Below are 10,177 nucleotides of genomic sequence, written 5' to 3'. Positions count from 1 at the left end.
CTGCGTGCAGCTTTGCAATTGCGATCCTTGCTGAATCAGGCCCTATGTCCCTTAATCTGGTCCATTACATCTACAATATGAAGTAAATCACATCTACAATACAAAGTAGGATTATGCAATAGTATATATACAATGAGCGACAAAGCATAAAAGTTCTATAAAATAAAATCTTGCGTAATAAACCTGATGTCTTACCTGGTAGAGTTGCACAGACAGGTTTGTCATATTTTTTTCTGTAAAATACTAATTTGTTCTCCTCCCTCTCTTGCTCAATGTTGCACGTTCTGTTTTAATAGCTCACACTCTCTCTAGAGTGGATTTGGACTATACAGTACCTGTGCTGCACGGGATTTGAGGTGAGTTTCAGGAAAGTTATTGCCCTGGTACTCACAGATTTCTACTAGCTTGGTGTGTGGATTGTTGCGTAAATATTAGTTATTTATTACATAGTATACTACAGTATATAACTGTTAACTATGTTGAAAGCTGTAATAATGCTACAAATATAAATTATAAATTTGATGGATGAGAATGAACACTCCTAATATTTTGTGAGCCCTTTAGAGTACAAAGGTTTAATAACCAGTAAGAACTGAAAGCTACTGTAGTCAGATACATTTAATAATTTACCATTTTATAAATATAACACTTTCATTTGTTATGTGAAAGACAGCTTAACATACTGTAGTAGGCTAGCATGCACACTTATTTTTTCTTATAATAGTACAATCAAGTGAAAGCCAGATATTTGTACTACACTCCCCAAGATACCATGAAATACTTACCAGGCACTCAAAAGTTTTATATTTCAGCAAAGTGTGGACTTTCATTTACCACTTGACTACACCTGTCATACTGTACATGGATTTTTATTATTAAGACATACAGAACTGTATGTTACAAAGGGTAAGTCTGGCTTTTTACCAGTTAGAATTAGAGATGTTTTCACTTCGTAGCTCAACTCTTACTGCGGCAATTCAATGGGGTTTTATTTTATTATGTATGTGAACAATAATAACACATAGGGGTACAGGGCACACAAGTTGTGCAAATTTAAAGTTAAAATAATACAGTTTTTTTTTACTTTTATTTTAAAAATTTTAACATTTAAAATAGTTTTTATGACTTTTTTCACAACTGACAGTGACAATACCCAATGCAGTTCTGCTTGTGGATGGCCAGTTTAGATGGACACAGCACAGCCAAAGTACAGCACAGCATACAGCAGCGTGCCCCTGTACACACTGACTATACAGAGCACAGCCACTTGTTAATGAGTCTGGAACCTGGACAGAGCAGAGCCAATTGAATTTACAGTAGAGTATAGTGCAGCATACAGCAGCGTGCCCCAATACACATTGACTATACAGAGCACAGTTTGTGAGTCTGCATACAGCACAGCCAATACAACAGAGTACAGCACAGCATACAGCAGCATGCCCTCATACATGCACAGTTTGTGTCTGCATACAGCACAGCCAATACAACAGAGTACAGCACCGCATGCCCCTATTCACGCTGACTATACAGAGCACAGTTTGTGAGTCTGGACACAACACAGCCATTACAGCAGAGTACAGGGCAGCATACAGCAGCGTCCCCCCCTATACACATTGCCTATATAGAGCATTATATATGAGAGAGATAAGTGTGTAGCTAAGACGAAGCTGCATGATTCATATACGGATGTACTATCCAATCAAATATATTCAATATACCCTGAACCACACTCTGAACATATGTTAATAAATTAGACACTGAACCAGTGAGAAGGGATTGTTACAGTATTGTGACATAGTTTCATATTATTAGGATACTAAACAACTAAATATCAATGAGCTACAGGTTTTTCTGTGATCAGAGATAACAGTGAATTTCAGTGTCAATTATAACACAGTACTGCCATAATCGGGATGCAATCTGGAAACCGGCTGCCTTAATTCCGACAGCTGGCTTCCCAAATGCTTTATCCCAGCGAGGGTTAAATGACAGGCGTCTATATCTAGACGCCTGTCATTTTCCCGACTACGGGCGCCGCAATCGGACAGCCGTGGGGGGGGGTTAGGTTTAGGGCACCCGGGGGGGAATTAGGGTGAGGCACCCCTCCGGGAGGGTTAGTGTTAGGCACCCCCGGGGGGGGGACTTAGGGGTAGGCACCCCCCTTGGGGACTTAGGTTTAAGCAGCGGGGAAGGCACTTGCAGGGGGGATTAGGTTTAGGCACCTGGGGGGAGGTTAGGGTTAGGCACCCCTAAGGAGGGTTAGGGTTAGGGGGTTAGGTTAGGTTAGTTTTTACTTACCTGCGGACAATCGGGATTTCCAGCGCTGATGGGCTTCTGCTGCCGGAATCTCTGCTTCTGTCGGCCTGCTGCGCCTGGGATTTGAACTGCCAGCCTGAGGGATGGTGGTATTTCATACCGATTCCCCATAATCTACTATGCTGGGAACAACAGACAATAATGTCCCAGGCTGATATTAGATAAGTAGGCTCATGGTATGCTAAATGTGGCTATATGTGTACTCCACGGGATGGATTGACACGGTCTGAATAAGGGCCGTCCCTGCTCCTTTTTGGAGCGGCCTCCTGGCCGCTCGCATAGCTGTGGGGGACCATCGGGCTTGCGACGAGACCCTGCGTTAGGGTCTCGCTGCCGCAAGGCCAGGAGTGCTTTTGGCTCTATCACTAGTGATGTCAGTGGGGCCTCCGTCTGGGCAGCCACGCCCCAGGCACACCCACCAAAGGGGGTGTGCTGTCAATCACCATCGACAGCACGCCCCCTTTGGTGCGAGACCCTTAATGACAGCTTGGCCGTCGTTATTCGGGTCTCGCGCATGCGCACGACGGAGGTGCCTTCGTCGTGTGCATGCGCACTTGGGCACCATCGACCCGCTTGCGAGCACTCAGAGCTCGCGAGCGGGTCTGAATCAGGCCCAAAGTGCATAAGTGTGACTCTATGAACATCAAAGCATGCTAACTAATACTACAAAACTAAAAATAACTGATCTATATAAAGGACAACATACCTAAATGTTGAATTAAATACAGGGTTAGTAGTTGTCCTATTATATCCCCCTCCTGAGGGAAAATAACAATATTATTATACAATATATACTATAATCAGTGTATTAATAGAACAGTAATTTATCCGATTTATGTTTGAGTGGTGTTAAGTATATGTTTTGGAGTTTAGTGATCCGTATTCACTAACCTATAGATTTCATTGAAGGACTAATGAATGTATTGGATCCCAGTCATCTTATACTATCTTTTCTTTTTTGAAGAAATTATCACAAAACCACATAGTAAGCAATATTTTGATACATGATAATATTTAATGTTTAGAAAGATGAACATAATTAGAAAAACATGAGGTAGAATCTTTGGAGACAATTCAAATATTTATTTGTAGATTATCCACTTTCACATTTTAATTTGTGATTTATATTTTGCTTGCTTGGAGTTTTAAAGAAGAAATGAAGGTTATATTATATTTATTTTGGACAGATTGCCTTTACTCCTGTTCACCAGATCATGATTGTATAATATGTTGATAATTGTAAATGTGTAATCCTGTGAGTTCCCCATGTTAGGAATACTCATTTTTCTTTTTGTTTTATCACAACACAGCCTAAACAGCAGAGTACAGCAGAGCATAGAGCAGTATCCCCCCCCCCCCCCAATACACATTGACAATACAGAGCAACACAGCCAATTGTGAGTCTGGATACAGCACAGCCTATACAGAAGAGTACAGTGCAGCATACAGCAGCATGCCTGACAGTGAAATATCCTGGCCGTGGCGCCTTATATAGAATCCAAAACCCAAGAGAATCCGACGCCAGGAGGATGGCGTTTTGTCTTGGACTGGAATCCGAGTCAGGCGGGAAGACCCGAGCCGGTGCCTGTATTGCCTCAGATACCGGGAGTTTGGGCGCGTTCGGATTACAGGTAATCTGAACCGCTCATCTCTAGTTAGAATGCTATAAAGCTGTGCATAAATCTGAATTTTAGGATGCAAACAATGGGCCTGACTCAGAGTTGTACATAAACCCGATGGTTTACTCACAACTCCGATGTTTAATGATCTGCGCATGCGTAGGACCTGTATAGGATCGCACCCCCCTAAGTTTGGGGGCTTGAAAGGGGCAGTAATAGCTAGAATTTTTGAAAATGGGGACACATAAATGGGTAACTAAACTGTTCTTCCCTACCTTTTTGGATTTCCTATTCAGAAGTTATCTAACCCAGGTGATCATCAGAAGACAACACTGTTTATATGCGCCCATTTTCAAGGTGTGCCAAGGCTAGGGTCTGCGTCTTCTGATGCAGATTTCCTGGCACCACAGAGTGAGAACACCGCACATTCTGCGTAACCTGAGGGCTTCTCGGATGTCCAATGTTTTTTGCAGATGATCCGATGCTGCGCATTCAGAATGCAGCTTACACACAGCTGTCTCGTCCAACTCTAAATCAGGCCCAATGTCATTATTTATATGCAGGATTATGCAAATCAAACAGGAGGTAATATTTGTACTTTTAACTATAAATTAACATTTGGATTCAATCGATTATGCTCAAAAATGGAAAGAAAAACAATATAAATATTGGGAAAGGGACTGAGGCTGAGGTGAATGTAAGAGCATGCTCAGGAGCAAGTCATACACAACTACAGGCGATGTAGAGCTGTATGCAAACCAAACACATCTGCTCTTGTGACTGACAGGTCATATCTGGGCTTTTAAGGGGCATTCTCACACAGGCAATGTTCACTGAGGGCATGTTAACGGATTTGCATACTAAGGGCCTGATTCAGAGATGTATACTAATGACTTTGCAGCTGCCATCCCGCACACATCTGCTGAGCTCATATATGCTAATACTGCAGCTGGCTGGAAATGCATTGAGCCGCCAAATAGCGACTTACAGTAGCAGATCTAAGCAAGTGTGTACAGATACGTAGCCACCAACGCAGCTCATTCAATAATCATCCATCTGTGAAGCCTTATAATCATGCAGAACGGCAGCCTGAACTGAGCCATCGGAAACACGTTATCTGAGTACGGGATCGCAGATACATGCTACGGCCGGGACAAGCCTGTGTTTTGTGCCTTGGCTCCCTGTTACCGACCCAAATGGTCCCTGACTGTCAATCACTTTGTGAAGTAATCCTCACAGTGAGCAGCAATGCAAAGGTACCTTGGCGGGTGCACAATGTCACTGTGACGCATGCGCTGTTGACTGATAATCGCTCAACATCTCACTGATATGTGCAGACTGCTTGCTCTGCAGAGTTTTGCAGAGAGAAGGCACTCCAATCTCAGGTGAGTAATCTCCTTCCAAACTTGCTACTCAGGGGAGAAATCTCGATCTGCTTCACCATCGGCCATCTCACTCTCAGCTAAACTCACTTCTTAGTAAATTTGTGAGTTTCAGGAGGCTCAAATCACCTGAGCTTCGGCGATGCTAATCGTGTTGAAAAAGAAAAAAACTCGACCAGACTTGATACTTAGTAAATGTACCCCTTAGAGATCATTTAAATTAGGTGCGAGTTGCTGTTTTCTCTGTGAATTTGCATAGCGAATTCAAATCACACTGAACAAGTCAAAGTTTACTCTTTTTTCCATTAGCACCCTCTCTAAGCAAGCACTGCAGCCAACAGGAATAGTTACAGAGGCAGATGTGCATAGTGGCCCCTCCCCGTAAAACTGAAGGCTCCGCCCCCTCCATCCAAGTGCTGCAGTGTGAGTATAAAGATTTTTTTAAAAAAAATCATATTATCCATTGTAGGGGTCCCCCTGCCTTGCATTCTTGTAAAAGGGATAACCTTGCAGGCACTGGCAGCACAATAGGCCAAGCCCTCCCGTGATAGGGGGGCAGGGCTTAGAGTAGGTTTGGCCCACCAGGGAATACCCAAACTCCCCAGCAGTCCAGTCCAAGCCTGGCCCTCAATGTACCTCTAAATCACCTTTTCCCCACTTTTTTTGCAATTTTTATTTAATTCATTTGAGATTAAACAAAAGAGTTTTCTTTTTATTATTTTTTTGCATTTGTAAATAAAAGCACAAATCAGCCATTTTGAAACCATTTAAAAATCTTCATTACTTTCCTTATGCCCACAAACAGCCTTCTATATGGTCCTGCTAACGAAATCATAATTTTTTTGGTGGTCCAGGATGGTCTCCCCACTGTTTTATGCACTTCACTTACATTGCATTTGGCATTCAATTCGCAAACCCCCGCTGTGAGTACTGCGAATATTTGGATTGGATAATTCTTAGGTGCGGGCATTCGTGCGAAGTCTGTGAGTTTCATTAAACAAACTAGCAATTCACACCTAATTGGATTGACCCCTTATAATCATTTTGCCCCGATCCCTTTTATTTTAATTTATTGCGTAATGCCAGCATTCTCTGTTCTATATTCCAAACACACAGCAGCCATGAAAAGGCACACCAGTCCAGGATTTCCGTGAAACTAGTCGAACCTAGTTTATTGTGCAGAATAACAAAACCATAAAATAAAATCCTAACCCACCTGGGCTCTAACTAAACACATTGGGCCTGATTCAGACGTGCTCGCAAGCGGGTCGATGTTGGGCCAGTGTGCATGCGCATGACAGACCCGGCTCCGTCTTGCGCATGCGCAAGACCCGGATAGTGACGGGCAAACCGTCGCTATGGGTCTCGCTACAAAGGTGGCGTGCTGTTGATGGTGAGTGACAGCACGCCCCCTTTGGTGGGCGTGCCGGGGGCGTGGTTGGCCAGACGGAGGCGTTCCCATGTGAACGCCTCCATCTGGGGCCGGCCCCACTGGCATCACAAGTGATGTCAGTGGGAGTGCTTTTGGCTCTTATAGAGCCAAAAGCACTCCAGGGCTTGTGGCAGACGAGACCCTACCACAAGGGTCTCGTTGCAAGCCCGATGGTCTTGACCATTACGACCATCTTTTGGCCGCTCGCTATAGCTGTGGGTCTCGCATCAAAGCGGGGCAGCTGTCGATTTTGACAGCTTGCCCCGTTTTGGAGGCGGGCAGGGGGGGTGGCTGGCTAAACGGAGGCATTCCCGAAGGAATGCCTGCCGTTTGGGGGCAGCCCCACGGACATCACGAGTGATGTCAGTGGGTGAGATTCCGGCTCTAATAGAGCTGAAAGCTCACTGGGGCTTGTGGGAATGAGACCCTACCACAAGGGTCTCGTCGCAAGCCCCGATGGTCGCGATAGTCGAGACCATCATCTGGCACATGTTCAGAATGGGTCTGCGATCCAGCACAGAGACTGGCAGCAGACTGTCAGTTATTGACAATCTGCTGCCATTTATGGGCATGGAGGGGGTGGCGATGGCCTGTTTCCCAAAAAGTAGGCATGTCATCGCCATTCGGGGGGAGGGGAAAAGCCATGATCTCCGTCGCCTGACGGAGATTTCCTGGCTTCTTCCTCTCATCTTTGGCGGCCGGCTGCATGACCCCATGGGTCACCTTAGCCGGCCGATATTCCGCAGATTATCCAATGCTGCATTGGACAAAGCAGCTCGCATAAGTAATGCCGCAGAAGGTGTGATGCCTCCTGTTCATTAGCATATCTGCACAGATGGAATTGCAAGGTTGCTTGTGAACAGCTTTGCAATTCTGTCCGAAGCTGAATCAGGCCCTTAGTACACAACCTTGGGGAATTCCTGTATTTGCTATTTATAGAGGCGAGAGCATAGGCACATATCCACTAGCCAATTAATATGAGAGATTGAATGATAATGTTATCGTTATAGTTCAATCTCTCATGAATCGGGCACATTAATGTTGGAAACGACCAGCGATGTGCACTCCTGCTGGTCGTTTCCGACATCAGTCATCGGCCAAAGATGCTGAACAACCTGACGATAATGTCAGGTTGAGCATGTTAGGGCATAATTGATGTGCCTACACTGAGCGACTGCTCGTTCAGTGTAGGCACAGCACAGACTGTCAAACGACTGCAAGATTACAATGCCGTAATCGTGCAGTCATTTTTTGGTCTGCTAGTGGATGTGTGCCTTAAGTCATATCTGCTGACTAACTGCAAAACCGTCAATCAAGAAGTCCAACAATCAATACATATGGACACATCATAGCCAATTGCCCGATGCTTTGCAATTAGTATAGATGGCACAACTGTGTTGAATGCAAAACTGTAATCTACATACACCAATCTTACATATGAATCTCTATTCTCTATATATTATAGAACTCTATGGAGAACCATAAGAGCGGCATCCTTGGGTGACCTATTTGGCCTATATGCAAATTGATACCAATCAAAACCCTCCAGAATGCCAACCTTAAAATGTCCCAAAACCACTTGTTCAAAACACTTTATAATTAGTGACTTGAGGGCAATGGGAGGATAGTAATTTTAAGCCAGATAAAGATGTGGATTTTCGGGACCGGGATAATCATAGTAATTTTAAAACATCTTGGTGCAACCCCCTGAGCAAGTTGATTAAAGATTATGATCACACTCTGCCTAGTAATGATAAATGCCTACTTACAGTCAGGTGCATAAATATTGGGACATTGACAGAATTTTCATATTTTGGCCTCTATTCACCACCACAATGGCTTTGAAATTAAACAAACAAGATGTGCTTTAACTGCAGACTTCCAGATTTAATTTGAGGGTAATTACATCCAAATCAGGTGAACGGTGTAGGAATTACAGCTGTTTCTATATGTGCCTCCCACTTTTTAAGGGGCCAAAAGTAATGGGACAAACTAAACAATCCTAAATCTAACTTTCACTTTTTAATACTTTGTTGCAAATCCTTTGCAGGCAATTGCAGCCTGAAATCTGGAATGCATAGACATCACCAGACGATGGGTTTCGTCCCTGGTGATGCTCTGTCAGGCCTCTACTGCAAATGTCATCAGTTCCTGCTTGTTCTTGGGGCATTTTCCCTTCAGTCTTGTCTTCATCAAGTGAAATGCATGCTCAATCGGATTCAGGTCAGGGGATTGACTTGGCCATTGCATAACATTCCACTTTTTAGCCTTAAAAAACTCTTTGGTTGCTTTTGCAGTATGCTTCGGGTCATTGTCCATCTGCACTGTGAAGCAAAGTCCAATAAGTTCTGAAGCATTTGACTGAATATGAGCATATAATATTGCCCGAAACACTTCAGAATTCATTCTGCTGCTTTTGTCAGCAGTCACATCATCAATAAAAACAAGGGAACCAGTTCCATTGGCAGCCATACATGTCCACACCATGACACTACCACCACCATGCTTCACTGATGAGGTGGTATGTTTTGGATCATGAACAGTTCCTTTACTTTTCCATACTCTTCTCTTCCCATCACTCTGGTACAAGTTGATCTTTGTCTCATCTGTCAATAGGATGTTGTTCCAGAACTGTAATGGCTTTTTTAAATGTTGTTTGGCAAACTCTAATCTGGTCTTCCTGTTTTTGAGGCTCACCAATGGTTTACATCTTGTGGTGAACCCTCTAGACTTCACTCTTGTGAAGTCTTCTCTTGATTGTTGACTTTGACACATATACACCTACCTCCTGGAGAGTGTTCTTGATTTGGCCAACTGTTGTGAAGGGGTTTTTCTTCACCAGGGTACTAATTCTTCTGTCATCCACCACAGTTGTTTTCCATGGTCTTCCGGGTCTTTTGGTGTTGCTGAGCTCTCCGGTGTGTTCTTTCTTTTTAAGAATGTTCCAAAGAGTTGATTTGGCCACACCTAATGTTTTTGCTATCTCTCTGATGGGTATGTTTTGATTTTTCAGCCTAATGATGGCTTGCTTCACTGATAGTGACAGCTCTTTGGATCTCATATTGAGAGTCGACAGCAACTGATTCCAAATGCAAATTTCACACCTAGAATCAACTCCAGACCTTTTACCTGCTTAATTGATAATGAAATAACGAGGGAAGAGCCCACACCTGTCCATGAAATAGCTTTTGAGTTGATAGTCCCATTCAGTCCCTTAAAAAGTCTGAGGCACATATAGAAACCGTTGTAATTCTTACACCATTCACCTGATTTGGATGTAATTACCCTCAAATTAAATCTGAAAGTCTGCAGTTAAAGCAAATCTTGTTTGTTTCATTTCAAAGCCATTGTGGTGGTGAATAGAGGCCAAAATATGAAAATTCTGTCAATGTCCCAATATTTATGCACCTGACTGTATATCAGTTTGT

General features: G+C 43.5%; 1 protein-coding gene across 1 annotated transcript in view; it reads left to right on the top strand.

Moving 5' to 3' along the window:
• Positions 1 to 314: 314 nt before the first annotated feature.
• The window catches only part of LOC148523559 (retinol dehydrogenase 7-like), a 30,023-nt gene continuing 20,160 nt past the window's right edge, over positions 315 to 10,177 (top strand). The window contains exon 1 of the mRNA XM_088473181.1: positions 315 to 356. The gene's annotated coding sequence lies outside the window, so the exon portion shown is untranslated. The remainder of the gene's footprint in view (positions 357 to 10,177) is intronic.

Source organism: Taudactylus pleione, unplaced genomic scaffold, assembly GCF_031769625.1.
Source record: "Taudactylus pleione unplaced genomic scaffold, aTauple2 ptg000130l, whole genome shotgun sequence".
Classification (NCBI taxonomy): Eukaryota; Metazoa; Chordata; class Amphibia; order Anura; family Myobatrachidae; genus Taudactylus; species Taudactylus pleione.
The sequence above is the reverse complement of the archived record's forward strand: the minus strand, read 5'-3'. Positions and strand labels throughout refer to the sequence as shown.